Source organism: Macaca nemestrina, chromosome 2 (assembly GCF_043159975.1).
Source record: "Macaca nemestrina isolate mMacNem1 chromosome 2, mMacNem.hap1, whole genome shotgun sequence".
Lineage (NCBI taxonomy): Eukaryota > Metazoa > Chordata > Mammalia > Primates > Cercopithecidae > Macaca > Macaca nemestrina.
The window spans coordinates 61,507,278-61,525,107 of record NC_092126.1 but is presented as its reverse complement, the minus strand read 5'-3'; the positions used below and the strand labels follow the sequence as shown (position 1 = coordinate 61,525,107).

General features: G+C 36.5%; 2 protein-coding genes and 1 long non-coding RNA gene across 12 annotated transcripts in view; 1 reads left to right on the top strand and 2 right to left on the bottom strand.

Annotated features, from left to right (window-relative positions):
• The window catches only part of LOC105488546 (major facilitator superfamily domain containing 1), a 30,657-nt gene extending 30,204 nt beyond the window's left edge, over nucleotides 1-453 (bottom strand). The window contains exon 1 of the mRNA XM_011752734.3: nucleotides 377-453. The gene's annotated coding sequence lies outside the window, so the exon portion shown is untranslated. The remainder of the gene's footprint in view (nucleotides 1-376) is intronic.
• Nucleotides 1-17,830, top strand: part of LOC105488545 (uncharacterized) — a 40,226-nt gene that overhangs the window by 4,074 nt on the left and 18,322 nt on the right. Inside the window, exons 2-4 of one of the 4 annotated variants that reach the window (XR_011619862.1) lie at nucleotides 11,771-11,872; nucleotides 14,468-14,557; nucleotides 17,579-17,702. This is a non-coding gene — a long non-coding RNA (uncharacterized lncRNA). Of the gene's footprint in view, nucleotides 1-11,770; nucleotides 11,873-14,467; nucleotides 14,558-15,633; nucleotides 15,737-15,765; nucleotides 15,843-17,578; nucleotides 17,703-17,830 lie in introns of those variants that run through there. The other 3 variants (XR_011619859.1, XR_011619860.1, XR_011619861.1) reach the window with 3 other exon arrangements.
• LOC105488544 (uncharacterized) overlaps nucleotides 498-17,830 on the bottom strand; it is a 62,539-nt gene continuing 45,206 nt past the window's right edge. For 3 of the 7 annotated variants that reach the window (XM_071091158.1, XM_071091160.1, XM_071091161.1), the window contains 2 exons: nucleotides 17,616-17,692; nucleotides 500-15,825 (listed from right to left, as the gene is read on the bottom strand). The gene's annotated coding sequence lies outside the window, so the exon portion shown is untranslated. Of the gene's footprint in view, nucleotides 15,826-16,659; nucleotides 17,693-17,830 lie in introns of those variants that run through there. The other 4 variants (XM_071091166.1, XM_071091159.1, XM_071091163.1 and 1 more) reach the window with 4 other exon arrangements.

Genomic DNA, 17,830 nt, shown 5'->3' with positions numbered 1-17,830 from the left:
TAAACTTTAAAAATTAATTTAAGGAGACTTCACTTTCTCAAAGTGAGAAAAGCTAAGTCATCTCATACCAAAAAAAAGGGGGTGTTGCACTTTTTCAAACTGTTTTGTGTCTTTTGAGAGTGTTTTAAAGTGTTCTTCATAAATATTTTACATATTTCTTGTTAAATTTATTTTTCTTTGTTGCTTTTGTAAATGTAGTTGTCTCTACCTTTATGTCATGTTACTTATTATGTATGGGAAGGCTGTTGATTTATGTATGTTATGTCCTGCCAACTTACTGAATTCTTCTCTTGTTTGACTTAGTTTTGTTGTTAATTTTCTATGATTTTTCAAGTATACTATCATACCATCTGCAAAGACAGAGAGTTTTACTTACTCTTTTCTAGTCCTTCTGTCTTCACTTGATTTCTCTTTTCCAGCTGCAGTAGTGAATATCTCCAGTTGAATGTTAAATAGCAGTGAAGATAGTGTACATTCTTCCCTTGGACCTGGGATAAATATTAAACAAACAGAAGAGAAAGGAACGCTCTTCCTTGTAGTAGAAAGCCAATCAATAAATGCAGAAGGAATGATGAAAATAGAAAACCACTATTTGCTAGGCATCATCATAATATTTGATCCAGACAGGAATCATCAGTGGTTGCTAAAATTAGTGGATAAAAGTTTGAAGAGTAAAGGATATATGCATAATCTCAAAGTAGCTCCTCACCAGAGATTTACTAATGACAAAGGAAAAAACAGTGCAGAAACCTGGCCCACACACGTGAACCAAGTGATCATAGTTAATATTACCAGTATTGAGACAAAGTGACATCACGTGCCCCCAGATATGCATTGAAAATGAAAACACAAAACTCTGTGGTTTACCTAACAAAAGCTCATACCTAAATCTCAGCATAAGGAAACATCAAACAAACCCAAATTGAAGGATATTATTCAAAATAACTGGCCCATATTTCTCAGTGTCATAACAGACTAAGGAACTGTGCTGATTAAAGAAGATTGCAGAGACATAACAGCTGAATGCAACACATGATCCAGGATTTATTTGGCTATAGGGAACATTATTGGGGACAGTTGACAAAAGCTAAGTTCTGTAAGTAGATAATTTGTACTGTATCCGCATTAATTTCCTGATTTTGACTATTGGACTGTGGTTATAAAAAAACGTACTTGTTTTTAGAAAACACATATTGAAATATTTAGAAGTCAAAGGATATGTACATATAGTAGATATATATGTATATGGACAGAGAAAGAATAAAACAAATGTGGTAAAATGCTAAAACAAATGTGGTAAAATGTTGCCATTTCAGGAGTCTGGGTAAGAGTGCATGTGGGAACTCTTTGTACTAGCCTTACAACTTTTCTGTAAATCTGAAACTATATCCACCACACTTTGACCTCCTGAAAGTCTTGGGCACCTTTGTGTCTCAAACATCTAGAATAGGACCCAGCTTGAAAACTGCTTAAATGAGTGAGTTCCTTATATCAGGAGCACGTTGCACCACCTAGTGGTGTAACAAGGGAAGCTTACCTCTGTGGAAAAACCTATTCCTGTCCAAACAATGAACTTGCTCATTCTAACTGCATAGACCTATTATTGGCCAAACAAATTGCACTTATTTTATAACCACCAACTGATGGAAAAGTGATTGGAGATCAATTCAGGTGTAAGTATAGGCTTTATCATCTGGGACACAAGGTCACTAGATTGACCAGCCTGGTTTCACAGGTGTGGGGGTAGCTTCAGCCTCTGGAGCAAAGTTAGCTACACAGACAGAAAAGAGAAGAGGGTTACTTCCAAAAATCCAAGTTCTGGATTCAGTCTTCATGTGCATTTACTTCCTACCACTCCTCCTGAGTGCTATGTGAGCCAAAACATTCTCTTTATCTTCATCCTTCATATTGGAAGTCAAGCTGTAAACCTCTTCAGTGCCTTCTTTTGTCTCCCTGGTCTACCCCCACCCCCACCTCTCCCCACCAATAGTGCAGGTTGCTAGTATGGGACAAGAGAGAAGGAGTGTCTGGTTCTGCTTGGGAGCCCAGAAGCCGTGAAAAATGAGCTTGACTAGAGGGATGAAGATTGGGAGTGGGGTTGGAGGGGCAGAGTAAGGGTATTTCAGGCAAATGCAACATCATATACGAAGCCCTTAGAAAGGGATTCAGATTCTCTGAACTTCTACATTAGCTTCATCTAACTCTACATAGAAGATATGCAAAGAAAACCTTTGAAGTCTGGTGAGAATAACCACATTAATTTGAATCATGGGACCAGACGTTAGTTTACTTCCATATATTGACTCATGAAAAATAGTTTATACTCTCTGATTTATCTGATCACAGGAATGAAAAGTTTGTGTATTATTATGTGAATGAAGTACCAATTTTTAAAGAAAAATATGTACTCTAGGAGTTTAAGGCTGTCCTTTATTTTAGAGCTGAATTGGCAAAACTAGTGGCCAAGATAGTGGGAAAGCATCCACTGAGAGGTCTAGGGAGCTCATGTTCTCACTCCTAAGTGACTGCTAAAAAAATGTGAACACATGGCAGTAGAGAGTGGAATGATAGACGATAGAGACTCAGAAGAGTGAAGGGGTGGGAGGGTGGATGTGAGAAATTCTGTACTGAGAAATTACTTAATGGGTACAATGTACATTATTTGGGTGATGAATACCCTTAAAAGCCCTGACTTGACCACTGCATGATCTGTGCATGTAACAGAATTGCACTTGTACCCTATAAATGTTTACAAATTTAAATAAATGAATAATAGGTCTGAAAGAATGTTTATGTGCTTAATAAATACTGCTTTTTATTGTACAAACTAGCCACCACCTTATCCTGGGGGAATACTTTCCAAGACTCCCCAGGTAGATGCCTGAAACCATGGAGAATACCGAACTCCTATGTAAACTATGTTTTTTTCCTATACATACATACCTATAATAAAGTTTAATTTATATATTAAGCATAGTAGGAGATTAACAATAATAACTAATAACAACATAGAACAACTATAATGATACACTATAATAAGAGTTATGTGAATATGGCCTCTTTCCCAAATATTGTATTGTACATACTCATTTTCTTACGTTGATGCAAGATGATACACTGCCTACATGATGAGATGAAGTGAGGTGAATGATGTAGTCATCGTGACAGTTATAAGCTACCATTGACCTTCTGTACTCCTGAATCTATGTAACCATCCCTTACGTGCAGTAAATGGCTTGCTGTCACTAGTTTTAGGGGATCCCTTGCTGAAGTCTTTATGTAGCTGAATGCTTTTTGGCCCAACATATTGCCATCAATCAGAACACAATTTCTCTTCATGTCTTCCACCAACAAATTTAATACCTTTTCCATTTAACTTAGCACTTAGCACACACTGGATGGCCATAATTTTTTTTCAGTTTGAGGTGCAACAGCAAAACTAGCATGAATTTATTTTTCCTTCTTCACAATTTCACAAATAGAAGATTCATTCTTATCGTAGATCTTAGCAACCCCAGCATACGATTTTTTTTCTTTCCTTATTAAGTTGAAGACTTTCACCTTTTCACTTAAAGGAAACACTTTGTGGCTTCCCTTTCGCATATCCGAGTTGCCAGCATCTCTACTCTTGCACGTTGGAGTCATTTTTAGTAAAATAAGGATTACTTGAACGCAAGCACTATGATACTGCAACGGTTGATCTGATAACTGAGACAGCTACCAAGTGTCTCACTGGCAGGGAGTGTGGACAGAGTGGATGCACTGGGCAGAGGGATGATTTCATACTGGGGTGGATTTCATGATAATACTCAGTATGGCATGTAATTTAAAACGTATGAATTCTTTACTTCTGGAATTTTCCATTTCATTCTTCTGAACTGAGGTTGACTGCAGATAACCAAAACCATGGATAAGGCAGGACTACTTTTATACATCAAAATACCTAGGAATCATTTAAATTTATTTTTATTCAGCTCCAAGGAAATAATTTGTTGTTTTCCTCATTTGTTTATAGCAAACTTGAGTTTCGAAGGAGCAGAATAAATAATTCCCTGGAATCACAATACAAATTAATGACTGAACAAAGATTAGACAGTAAAAAAAGTTTCCTTTTATACAGACCTCCAGACAGGCACATTCTTATCATCTGTTTTGAAAACTAATTAAATAGAGATAAATGATCTACCCCCAAAGATACTAAATTGGTATGTTAGGATCAAGAGGAAAGGGACTTGCGTGTTTGGGAACAAAGACAGGTACCATGCCTGGGATGAAAAATGATCCTAAATTGTCCCATATTTCAAATGCCAATAAATACATTTATGTCCTACAGTATTCAATTTTTAACAAATATATGCCTCTCTCTTACTATGTTTTGTTTGTTCATGCATTCTTCTCTTAATCTGTTTATATCTATTTTCTTTCTCTTTGTGTATGTATCCAACTGTGTATTCATCCATATGTCTACCTATCTATACATTTATCTGTCTTCAATTGTAAAAACATACTTGCTGTATTTTTCCTTCCTCATCAGAAGTGAAGGGAGTCAGGAGAGAACAGGTGATAGTATATTCTTCTAATTCAAAAAAAGATGTTAAAGGATCCCTCCAGCTTGGTAAAAGAAAAAATACATATAAATTAAGCAACAAAAAATAATGTGCAGCTGGGGACGGTGCCTCACGCCTGTAATCCCAGCACTTTGGGAGGGTGAGGCAGGTGGATCACCCGAAGTCAGGAGTTTGAGACCAGCCTGGCCAACATGGTGAAAACCCGTTTCTACTAAAAAAATACAAAATTAGCCTGGTGTGGTGGCGCATGCCTGTAATCCCAGCTACTTGGGTGGGTAAGGCAGGAGAATCTCTTGAACCAGGGAGGCAGAGGTTGCCACGAGCCGAGATTGTGCCATTGCACTCCAGCCTGGGCAACAGGAGCGAAAATCCATCTCAAATAAATAAATAAATAAATAATAAATGAGGTGACCATACTTCTGAATTACATATTAAGAAGGAGAAAGATAAAAGATGAGAACGTATTTTATGAAAAAAATTAACTAACTTGATGAAGGAATCACCATGGGAAGTATATATGAGCACTTTCCTTGCAGGTTATGAATTTACTGTCTCGGATTCAAGTTCATTCTTTTCACAGACTGAGGGTTTAAAATATTTTTCCTTTGCCAGCTGGCACGATATGCAGCTTTGTCAGTAGATGGCGTCAGAGAGACGTCTCAGAAAAAATGGATTTTCCTCCAGTTCTGCAGCACAGGTGGCTGCTTCTGTGCCAGTCTGTTGTGTTTTTTGGTTTTTTTTTTTTTTAATAGAAATTATTATGAGCCCCACATCTTAATAGAAGAAATAAATGCAACAAAGATGCCTTTGAAATTCAAAGTGAGAAGAGGAAAAAGAACATGATAAGAAAAAATAAAATAAAAATAAGCCCCTTGGGATAAAAGCAATGGTAAAGGAAATGTGAGCATTACTCTACAGAAGCAGGACAAATTTTACAATTTGGAAAGTAGTAGGGTTTTCCCACATGATACCAACTCAGCCTTTCAGGTCAATGAGGGACTACTGAAAACAAGGCAGAAATGTAAATCAACACACACCCATGTGAACAGATCAGTGTGAAATCTTGGAGTGAACGAAATTACCAGACTCAAGCATGACTTGTCTGTGAATATTGCAAGATGGCAAAGTTCGTGCCTGGTTCAATTCATACACCTAAACCCACACACATGTGTTTATTATCTGCTTTGGATCTCTTATCTATCCACCTATCTATATGCACATTCAGATAAGTGACCTGACCCCCCAAATCCCCAAATAGACTATGATTAGTATATAAGAACAGCTGACATGTGGAAGCCAAAGATAGATGTTGTACCTGGCTCAAAACACCTTCCCCACCCACCTCTACCATTCCTGATTCACCAGAAATTTCTAGTACTAAAAACTTAAATGATAACTGAATTAGGTCAAAAAACGGCACTGATATGGGTGTCAGTTGTTAAAAGTTATCTCTCTGTCTGCCTAACAATATGTCCTAAGAATTGCACCATATCAGTTCATACAGGTTTTCCTTGTTCTTTTTCTTACACCTGCATGGTACTGCATTGTGTGTATGTATTAATACTATAGTTTCTTCAATCACCCTTCTATATTTGCGTATTTAGTAGGTTACCAATATTTTGTGATTGCAAATCATGTAATAAGCAATCTTGCAAATACGTATTTTTATGTTGGTGGAAGTGTGTCTTTAGGCTAAAGTGGAATTGCTGAACCAAAGGATAAATGCATATGTGGTTTTGTTAAGTATTGCCAAATTTCCTTTTAAAGGGTTGTAGCATTTCACATTATAAAAATACCTATTTTTGGCCAGGCACAGTGGCTCATGCCTATAATCCCAGCACTTTGGGAGGCCAAGGCTAAAGGATCACTTGAGCCCAGGAGTTCAAGACCAGCCTGAGCAACATAGTGAGACCCCTACACTACATAAAATTTTAAAATTAGCTGGGCATGGTGGTATGAGCCTGAAGTCCCAACTACTTGGGAGGCTGAGGCAGGAGGATCACTTGAGCCTGGGAGGTTGGAGCTACAGTGCACCATGATCACACCACTTCACTGTAGCCTGGATGACAAAATGACACCCTGTCTTAAAAAAAAAAAAAGAATAAAAACTAAATAAATAAATAAAAATTTAAAAACCCGTTTTCCCACAGTCTGACCAAGAAATTGTATTGTTAAGCTTTTGAATTTTTGCCCATTTAAACTGAGACATGTGGCATAGATTTCCAGAAATAGCATGAAGATCTGTCTACAGTAGTGGATATAAATTTTTAAAGGCAGAAATAATTTGCTTTTTGGACAGATATGTACAACTATTAAGAATATCTATCTTCAGACGTTCTCTTATTTGGGACTTAGAGGTAACATCTCTTTCACACTGCCAATAAAGTAGTCTGGCCAGTGGATGTCACTCAAGTGCTACTTTAAGAGAGAAATTTTAGTACATCTCTCTGTTCCTATGTTTTAGGACAATAACTCTTTTAAAATCCACTCCATGTGCTCATTAGATAAATGAGGCAGGAGATTCCTAGGGTTGAGTCCTTTTTTATTATTTTACTAACCTGGCTTTGTAAAACTAAAAGTCCTTTTTAAAAAGCCCATCACTACTATGCTTAACAGGAGAGAGCTTTTTGAAGGGGTAAAGAAAACCAATTCAGCATGTTCTGATTTAAACAAAGTGTATAGTGGTTTTGATCTGATAACTAAAATTATCAAAATTAGGAAACAAATTCATGGCAATAAGAACTAACCATAATCATGTGGCTCTTTGATATATGTAAATATTAACAGCTTGTCATTTTTATCCTTTGATGAAATGCCCTACACAGGTCCAGAGAACGAGAGAGGCTCTACCTATGCTTCTACAGACCCCTCTCTAGCTGAGGGCAATGACTTCTTTACTTAGAACAGTCTCCAATCATGAAATGCAAATGTTTCAGCTAAGCTCTTGCAGTCCTTCTCCTAATACTACCTTCAAAAAAATGATCTTTAAAAGAATTCTGATGCACTGATGCAAAAAATATGAGGCCCAGAGAATTCTTTAATTAATTACTTCATGGATTAAAGGACAGAAAATCTAAGGTATTAAACTGTACATCTTTAATTTTCATTAGGTTGTTTCAAAAAGCAGGTAATTTTCAAATCAAAAAGAAAGAAAAGGTTAAGTTCACAGATTACAACTGTGTCATTTGTCATCAATATCACTCATGTTATTAAAATTAATTAAATATCATATAGATAATATTTTTAAATAGATGTTTTAACAGTAGAGTCTCAACAGAAAAACATTAGGATACAACAAAAAAACTTTTAAGAGTCTTGACAAAAACCACAACAGTTTAATTGAGAATAACCAAACTTCCTGTTCTGGAATAAGTTCAATATTCATTAAACATGAGTATGACTAATAAAACTGATGACAAAAGATACACATAGAGTCATTATATCAAGAGTTAAATTTATCCTTATGATACCCTTAGCCAGGGGTGACTAAGAAATTATATCCACTCTATATTTTTCTCTCTGTGCTGTGGAAGTTCTGACACATGTTATCACCCATCGGCACAGGCCTGCTTGTGTTGTACAACCCTTATTCCAGTTGCAAGATGGTCCTGAGTTCTTGGTTATGCTCTTCTAAGGTCACCTGAAGGGCAGTCTTCACAAGGGAGTTCCTGGAAGGTTCCTCTTCCTTCCACTGTGCTTACTAAATGTTTGCTTCTAGTCACTTATAACCATAGGACTGGCCTTTGGCATTATGTTTGTGAGGCCCTGTGGCCATTGTGTGTTTCTAACTTGAGCATCTTAAATTTTCTGGCCTTGTCCTTTCTGTTATAGAGGGAGGGATTTTGAAGTTTTCTCTGTGAATATTAGACTAGTGTTTTAAAGGGAAGAATAAATTGTATGGATAGTAGAGGCTTGGAAGAGTTACCACATCATTTCCTTCCTTTTCACTTAGTCTTCCTAGCAACCTTGAATGTAGGAGTTGCCCAGATAAATCACTCATAGTTATTTGAGAGGAATAGCATTTTGCCTAGAATTTTGATAATTTTTCAAAAGCTGAAACTGAAAATCAGTTAAGATTTCCTAAAGGACCCACTGCCATTATAGTCTGCTGCCACATTGCAATTATTATATATATTTCATATATTTTTATATATTTCATATGTATAATTGTATACTAATTGCACGTAGGTAGTAGTAGTGAACACTATTATCATCTACTGATCTGGTTTTCTTCATTATGGTTTTACTCCCTCTAGATTTTCATATAAGTGGATTCATAGAGTATGTAGTCTTTTGTGTTTGTCTTCTTTGCTTAGCATAAATCATTTGAAATTTATCAATGAATTTCATAACGAATCTTGTGTACATCCATAGTTTATTTGTTTTTATTGTTGAGTAGGATTCCAGTCAATGGGCATAGAGCAATTTGTCCATTCACCTGTTGATGAACACTTGAGTCTCTTCCAGCTTGGGCTACTATGAATAAAACTGCTCTCTTAGTCCTTTCAGGCTGCTATAATAAAATACCTTAGACTGTAACTTATAAACAGCAACTTATTGCTCAGAGTTCTGGGGACTGTGAAGTTCAAAATCAAAGCACTAGCAGATTCAACATCTAGTGGGGGCTCCTTGTCCGCCTCATAGATGGCACCTTCTTGTGTCCTCACATGACAAAAGGGTGAACAGGCTCCCTCCATCCTCTTTCATAAAGGCACTAATCCCATTCATGAGTGCTCCACCCTCATTACCTAATGACCTCCTAAAAGCTACCCTTCTTAATACTATTGCATTGGGGAATAGGTTTCAGCATATGAATTTGAGGAGGGATACAAACATTCAGACTATAGCAGCTGCTAGGACATTCATGTACAGTCTTCTTGAGAACTTAAGTTTTTATTTTTCTTGAGTGAATACCTGTGAGTAGGATTACTGAGTTGTGTGATTATTTTTCAGGATTGTTTTAGCTATTTGAGGTCCCTTACATTTCCATATGAACTTTAGGATCAACTTGTCAATTTCTGTAAGTATATGTTTAACTTTTTAAGAAACTGCCATGAAAACTGACTTTGGCTTTTTGCATTCCCACCAGTTGCTCTATATCCTCATCAACATTGTATTGTCAGGTTTTTAAAATTTTGATTTTAGCCATTCTAATAGACATATAGTAGTATCTCAGGGTAGTTTTACTTTGTATTTCTCCAATGACTAATAATATTGGTAGTTGTATCCCCTCTTTTATTCTTGAGTTTTAGTCATTTGAGTCTTCTCTTTGTTGTTGGTGGTGGTGGTCAATATGGATAAAACTTTGTCAATTTTGTTGATTCAAGAACCAACTTTTGGTTTTGTAGATTTTCTCTGTGGTTTTTCTGTTCCCTATTCCATCTATTTTCATGCTAACTCTTATTATTTCTCTCCTTCTTCTTGCTTTGTGTCTAGTTTATTTTTCTTTTTTCTAATTTCCTGAGCTATAACATTAGGTTATTGATATAGTATTTTTTCCTTTTTAAACATAGGTTTTTAGAGTTATAAATTTTCCTCCAAACATTGCTTTAGTTGTATCACATAAATGTTAGTATTCTGTATTTTGTGTTTATTCATTTCAAAACATTTCCTAATTTCCCTTGTGATTTATTTGACCCATTAGTTATTTAGAAATGTTTTCTTTAATTTCCATATATTTATGAATTTCCTAAATTTTCTTCTGTTATTTCTGATCAGAAGACATACTTTCTATTATTTAAATCCTTTTCAATTCATTGAGGCTTTCCTTGTGGCCTACCATATGGTCTGTCCTAGAAAATGTTCCATGTATTCTTGAGAAGAATGGGTATTCTGCTGTTGTTGGGTAAAGTATTGAATAGATATCTGTTAGGTGTCTTTGATTTATAGTTTTCCGAGGTTTTCATGTCAACCTATCCTTCCTGATTTTATGTCTAGCTCTTCTATCCATTATTGCAAGTAGAGTATTAAAGTATCCAATTACATTGTTGAATTATTTATCTCTCCTTTCATTTCTGTCAGTGACTCATACTACCATTCCAGAAACCTCATCTTCTATTCTTGAAGATTTTATGTTTATAATTTCAATGAAGTCCAATTAACCTATTTTTTTGTTTTATTATTTCTGTTTTCTTGTGTCTTATCTAAGACAGTCTTCCCTAACTTAAGGTCACAAAACTTTTCCCTTGTGCTTTGTTTTATGATTTTAGCTTCTATGTTTAATTATGTGATCCAGTTAACTTCTGTAGATGGTGTGACTAAGGGTCAAGGTCCTTTAACTTTTTTTTAGACATCCAGTTGCTCCTATACCATTTGTTAGAGATACAATCTTTTCCTCCTCTGAATTACCTTAGTACATATGTAAAAAATTAATTGAAAATATATTTATGGGTCTACTTCTAGACTCTCTATTGTATTCCACTAGTCTTTGTGTCTATCCTTATACCAATTCCACATGGTTTGATTAATGTAGCTTTTTTGTTCATCTTAAAGTTAGGTATATAAATTCTCCCACTTGGTTCTCCTTCTTCAAAAACTGTTTTGACTATTCTATATCCTTTGACATGTCATATAATTTTTTTAGAATAAGCTCTTTAAATTCTACAGAGGAGGTTTACAGTATATGAATAGCATTAAATTCAAACTAAAATTACAGATGGGGTAGTTGAAATAATTAACTTGTAATCAAGCCTCCATCATTTATGTAAGGTTCTGTATGTGGACTGAGTAACAATGCAGAATCATAGTATTGCGGTATAGTGGAGGGAAAAAATCTGAAGCCCTTGCTTGGCACTTGGTTCTGACATACCATCACTTAATGTCCCTAAGTCTTGATTTCTGCCACTGTAAAATATAATTCATTATTTTATTCGTTGTTTTCTGGTTACAAATGATCCCAAAATTTAGTGTGTTTAAACAATAACCAATTGAAACTATGTAGAGGAAAAGCACTGTACAACTGGGTGAGCCTTGTGAAAACATAAGGGATAATTATAATACTGAGACTCCAAACTAATTTAAGCTCTCTCCAATTTCAGCCTACATACTTGAAAAAGAGTAAAATGTGTAACAATGCACTCATGGCAGTTTTGAGCAATCATATTCCCAGCCAATATTTAACTAGCAATGTCTCAGGCACACTCCAAGGTGAAATTCTCCCACAGAGACAGAATGGGGCATAAATCTCCCTCATCCCTCTCCAGGTGAGGCAAACTGTGGCATCCCAGTCCTCCTAGAGAAGAACAGGAAGAGGAAGAAGATGTCAGAAGCACGATGACACAGGAGGAACAGAGGCAAGGAGAAAGGTGACTCATTCATTTCTTCTCCCAAAAGAACTGTTGCTCCCAAGGCCTCCCAGATTTTGTCAAACGTTCCTGCCTGGCTCAAGGATTATCCAAGTTCTAGCCTGGCCGTATCACTAACTTCTGTGTCATCTTGTACAAATCTGCTTCACCTTCCTAGGTATCAATTTCTTTATTTGTAAAATGAAGGAGTTGAATTAGGTCTCTAGATTCCTTCCAGTTTTGAAATTATATGACATAAAGACAATGACTGCTAAATCCCTATTAGTAAAACAGTTTTTGGCACACAACTCTAAAATATGTATATTTATTTAGTTTCAAAAGGTATACATGTACCACAGTACCAGTACCTTATAGTAATGATCAGACATGCACGCATACACACCCATTCACACACATGTGAAAATTATGAAGGATGACAGTCTTAAATGAAATAAGCAATATTATAAATTTGTTAATTGAGATGTTCCATACATCAATATCAATATCTCAAGCCACAACATAGACTTTGTCAATAAGGATAGTGAATGCAAATCCATTTTTCAGATACTATCCTTAATAATAAAGTTTTAATGTGTTGGTGTTTGTTGTTGGGTTATTGCTGTTTTCTTTTATTCTCATGCTTGGAGAAAGAGGCCTACCTGCCTAACCACTCTCTTGTTCATTTGTCTCTGCCATAATATTTAGCTGAGGGTCAATAAGTAACATTTGGTTGGGTGCAGTGGCTCATATCTGTAATCCCAGCACTTTGGGAGGCCAAGGCAGGCAGATCACTGGAGATCAGGAGTTCAAGACCAGCCTAGCCAACACGGCAAAACCCCATTTCTACTAAAAGTACAAAAATTAGCCAGGCATCATGGTGCATGCCTGGAATCCCAACTTCTTGGGAAGCTGAGGCAGGAAAATCTTTTGAACCCGGGGGAGCAGAGGTTGCAGTGAGCTGAGATCATACCATTGCACTCCAGCCTGGGCAACAAAAATTAATAAATAAGAAAATAATGTTTTTCCCTTATTCATCTGAGTTCAAAGACACAGGAATCAGAGAGATGGAGATCAAATTGATAGGCTAAGGCATTACACTAAATGTGCTTATGTATAGAAAAGACTTATACAGCAGGCCTAAGCTGCTATCCTTGAAAAGACCAGCTTGCAAAGTCGGCTGTTGTCTGGCATCTGGGAACTTAGATTTTGGGAGGATTCCCTCCATTAGTAGATAAGAGTGGCTCATTGTGCCTGAACCATTCGTACAAATAATATGGTTTATGCTGACCACCTGCTTTCCTTCTAGGAGCCAGGAATTTGGGTATGTGCTAGATAGAAAGTGCTTTGTCATCACCCCCAATGACAACCCTAGGCACGAGTCTCTAATGAGCTTCACTGGTTGACAGCATTTCATACATGTTGTCACAGCTTGTTGCTGGGAGAGTTAAGGGTGTCCTGTGTGACTCAACTGGGAAAGGACCCTTAGAAGCTTGTACCTTGTTTCCTCCAGACTTCAGTCCATGTGCCTTTTCCCTTTGCTGATTTGGCTGTGTATCCTCTCAGTAATAAATCATAATCATGAGTATGACTTACGCGGAGTCCTGTGAGCCCTCCTAGAGAACCACTGAACCTGGGAGTGGCCTTGGAGACCTTGTGTCACAGCCTGGTAACATACTCCCTAAAATAAACCATCCCCAAACAGCAGACCTCCTTCTGTTGAGGTATTTAAAAAGAAATCGTCTTTGTCAAACTTTACACTTATTTTTGAAAACAAATATAAACCTACAAACAATATCTTAAGAACAGTAGCAAGAAACACATTAGTTAGTCAAAGAAAGGCAATACAAATTTATACCTTTGGCCCATGCAGATTTTGTTTTTCCATGACTTCTGGGCTTACCATGCACACACAAGGTGAACACAATAAATGCTCATAAATTAATACACATTTGGCACGTCCAAAATAAATATGGGATATTTTCTAACATTCTTCACATTTTTTTCTAAAATGTTTACTAAAACACTCAAATTAGCATTAGGGAAATTTGGTGGTTCTTTTAATCATGCTGCCAACTACGTCATAGTTGAAGTAGGTGTATTTTTGTCCAAATTTGCTCTAACACTGTCTAAAAATAAACATTCCTCACTCATTACCATGGACTCATAATTATAAATAATCTTTCCCTGTTAAAAAATTACTTAGAATTTAGACTCTCTTATTTTGATTTATATTGAAGTAGTTCTTGAATTAGTCAAATTTTGCCACCCTAGTTGTAACTACCCTGGTGAAATAAGCACGAGACAGACAATCCACATAAAAGTAAACAGACTTCAAGAGAATTATGCTCAGTGAAAGAAAAAAAAAAGAGTCCATCTCAAAAGGTTACAGACTATGTGATTCCATTTACATAGCATTCTTGAAATAACAAAATTATAGAGATGGAAAACAGATTAGTGGTTGCTGGAGTTGGAGATTGGGAGAAGAAGGTGGGTGTAAAAAATAAACAGAATATGATTATTAATTAGGAGTATACAAAAATGAAATACTATATATCATTTATTTTCAAAATATTTATCTTTATATATTTAATCTTTTTCATTTTCAACCACATACAGTTTTCACCTTCAAGGTGACCTTGCTGAGTGGAAAACATAATATCTTTAATACATGAGTTAAACCTAAGATGATGTTCAAATGGACTGCAGGTAACTGTTTATGTCAATAATAAATATAGTAGATTACTTTTAAAACCCATACTTTGGACTTTTTATTACAGATGCAATTGCTGACTTACCATAAATCAATGTGCTTGAAGTGCCATATGATGTCAAATATTTAGCTTAACAGCATAAAATTGAACAGAAACTGTAAAACATGTTTTATAGGTGCTATAAAACCCTGGTGCTTGAGGTCCTGCTTTTCTGCATTACTCTGATACATCAAGTTCCTTGGAAATTCTAGATAGCCAATACGCTTGGGAATCGAAAATTGGCTTTCAGAATTTTACTCAGTTAGGTTATTATGACCTCCCGGACAACATCCTCTGTTTCTTAATATGAGGAGAGCACAAGGAGAGAGACACAGGCTAGTATAGGACCGACAGAGAGTTAAAATACTTTATATCCTTTATAATTCTCTTCTGTCAATAACCCATCCTGCTGCATCTGGCCTTCCACCCACCCAACAAAAAATGGGTGAAAAGAGGCTAATTGATAAGGCAAGATAGTAGTCATTGTTTATCTTAAAATGTTTGTTTCCCATTTGGAAACATTCATCCCACAGATTGACTTACTGCTCTGAGTTAAGCACTGTTCTGCAGTTCAGAAATGGACAACACAGGATAGTGGCAATGAGGACATAAAGATGGAGAGAAGTGGGTGGATGTGAGGGGCCTTTAGGTGATGGAAGCAATCAATCATATAAGGTGATGAAAAAGGATAAGAAAGAGAGGAGGCAAAGATGACACCGAGGTTCTTGGCTTGACAGCTGCATAGATGGTGGTGCTGTTCCCTGAGATGGAGTATGGAGAAGAGCCAGGGACAGGGAGAAAGGGCAGATACATTGAATTTGAGATATTAGGGGGTCTTCCAAATAGAAATTTCCAGTAGCAACTGGTTATATGAGTCTGGAGCTCAAGACCAGAAGGTAAATTTAAAGAGTTAATTGTGGTAAACACCACTGGTTTCTTACCACAGACCATAACATTCCAAAATATCACTTGCTATCAAAACCATCTCTTACTATAGAGGATTAAAGTACCATCATCTACTCATTTTCCCAGTCCTTGCTGCCAGATCATGTGACCTGATTCTGAGAAATGGCCCCATAGAAGTCTGATAAGGAGGTTTTGAAATGCCTTCCTTCTGATGAAAATACGTGAGAAGAAAACTATTTTTTTCCATCTTGAATGTAGTTGTGTGAAGTGTGACGCCTGGAGTTACGACAGCCATCTTGCAACCATGAGAAGATAAGACTGTGGATGAAAACCAACATACCAAGAATGGTTGTGTTAAAAGATGAAAAGAGCTTGGGTCTTGAATATCATCACTGAACACTTCACCAGTTCTCAAACAACCCTGTCTCTGAACTCTTGTCATGTGAGATTACTAATGTCCTCATTATTTAAGCTACATTAATAGTTGGATTTCTTGTCACATGTAGCTGAAAATATCCTAATATATCAACAAATAAATGAGTAAATAATAATATAAAATTTTTAATTAAAGAGAAAAAATTGAGCTCTATACATATTGTATGCATGTATCAAAATATCACTTGTACTCTATAAATATGTTCAGCTATTGTGGATCCATTTTTTAAATATACAAATTTGAACTCTTTTTTTTCTTTTTATGTTTCTGCCAGCAGGAAGTCAAAATCTGAACTCTTTTTGTGTTTATATGCATCAGTTTTTTAAATGACCTGATGAAATTAAACCTGTTGAGAAAAATTTTTTAAAAAAGAAATGAGTAGGCTGGGCACGGTGGCTAACGCCTGTAATCCCAGCACTTTGGGAGACCGAGGCAGGTGGATCATGAGGTCAGGAGATCAAGTCCATCCTGGCTAACACGGTGAAACCCCGTCTCTATTAAAAATACGAAAAAAAAAAAATTAGCCGGGCATGGTGGCGGGTGCCTGTAGTCCCAGCTACTCGGGAGACTGAGGGAGGAGCACGGCGTGAACCCGGGAGGCGGAGCTTGCAGTGAGCCGATATAGCGCCACTGCACTCCAGCCTGGGCGATAGAGAGAGACTCCACCTCAAAAAAAAAAAAAAAAAAAAAAAAGAAAGAAAGAAATTAAGAAATGAGTAAATAGAAAATAGAAGTAGAGGGTACAGACCTCTTGGAAAAGAGATCCAAGAGACTGCATATAACTAGAAATGGCAGGAGAGACAGAAGATATATTCTGAGGAGAAACAGAAAGGGTGATAGTAAACATGCCAAAACACGTGAAGGTGATATTCCACAGGAGGTGGGTAAGGGTAGCTAGGAGCTGGGAATATTAGCTTTAGAAACACAGAAGTAAAAACTCCTTCTTTAAAATCAAAAAGAGGCTGGGCGGGGTGGCTCACGCTTGTAATCCCAGCACTTTGGGAGGCCAAGGCGGGTGGATCATTTGAGGTCAGGAGTTTGAGATCAGCCTGGCCAACATGGTGAAACCCCGTCTATACTAAAAATACAAAAATTAGCCAGGCATGGTGGTGCTTGCCTATAACCCCAGCTACTCAGGAGGCTGAAGCACAAGAACCACTTGAACCTGGGAGACAGAGGTTGCAATGAGCCAAGATGGCACCACTACACTCCAGTCTGGGTGACACAGTGAGACCCTGTCTCAATAAATAAATAAATAAAATCAAAAAGAAATCCAGGAAGAGGAAAGATGATAGAACAGGTATCAGATAATACCAGTTTCTTTTACTAAACTCATCCACGGATTACAGAAAATTAAGCCATTAAATAATAAGTGATACTTAATTTTGACTTCAGAATGTCAATAGCATGACTTCTTCTCAAAGTATAGACATATCTGTAAGTGTAATAAAATTGGGAAACATGGCTACATTTAGAGCCCAGGAAGTTTTACTATACAATATTTAGAATAACTGACATTATTTCTCTTTTCTGTTGTTGAAAATGCAGCCCCTTCCATTATAAAACCATGTATCTCATGGATCCCTTCAAAGAATGTGATTTTCCATCTCTATTTATCTCTATTTATCCTTCCAGCCCATTCATTTCTAAGCTTAAACCATCTATTGCTCACCCTGAGCACTTGGAGAATCTGTTACTTTTCCTCTTCAATTGATGGAACCCAGAAATGAAGGCAGCCAGAGATTAGCACTGAAGAAATGGAAGCAGACAGTAATGAAGTCTATGGCAAGTTAGTGAAGGAGTAAAATAGAATAATAAAAAATATTTTATCAAAAAAAAGGTAAGAAAAGAAGGAAACATAAAACAGACAGGTCTACATATAGAATA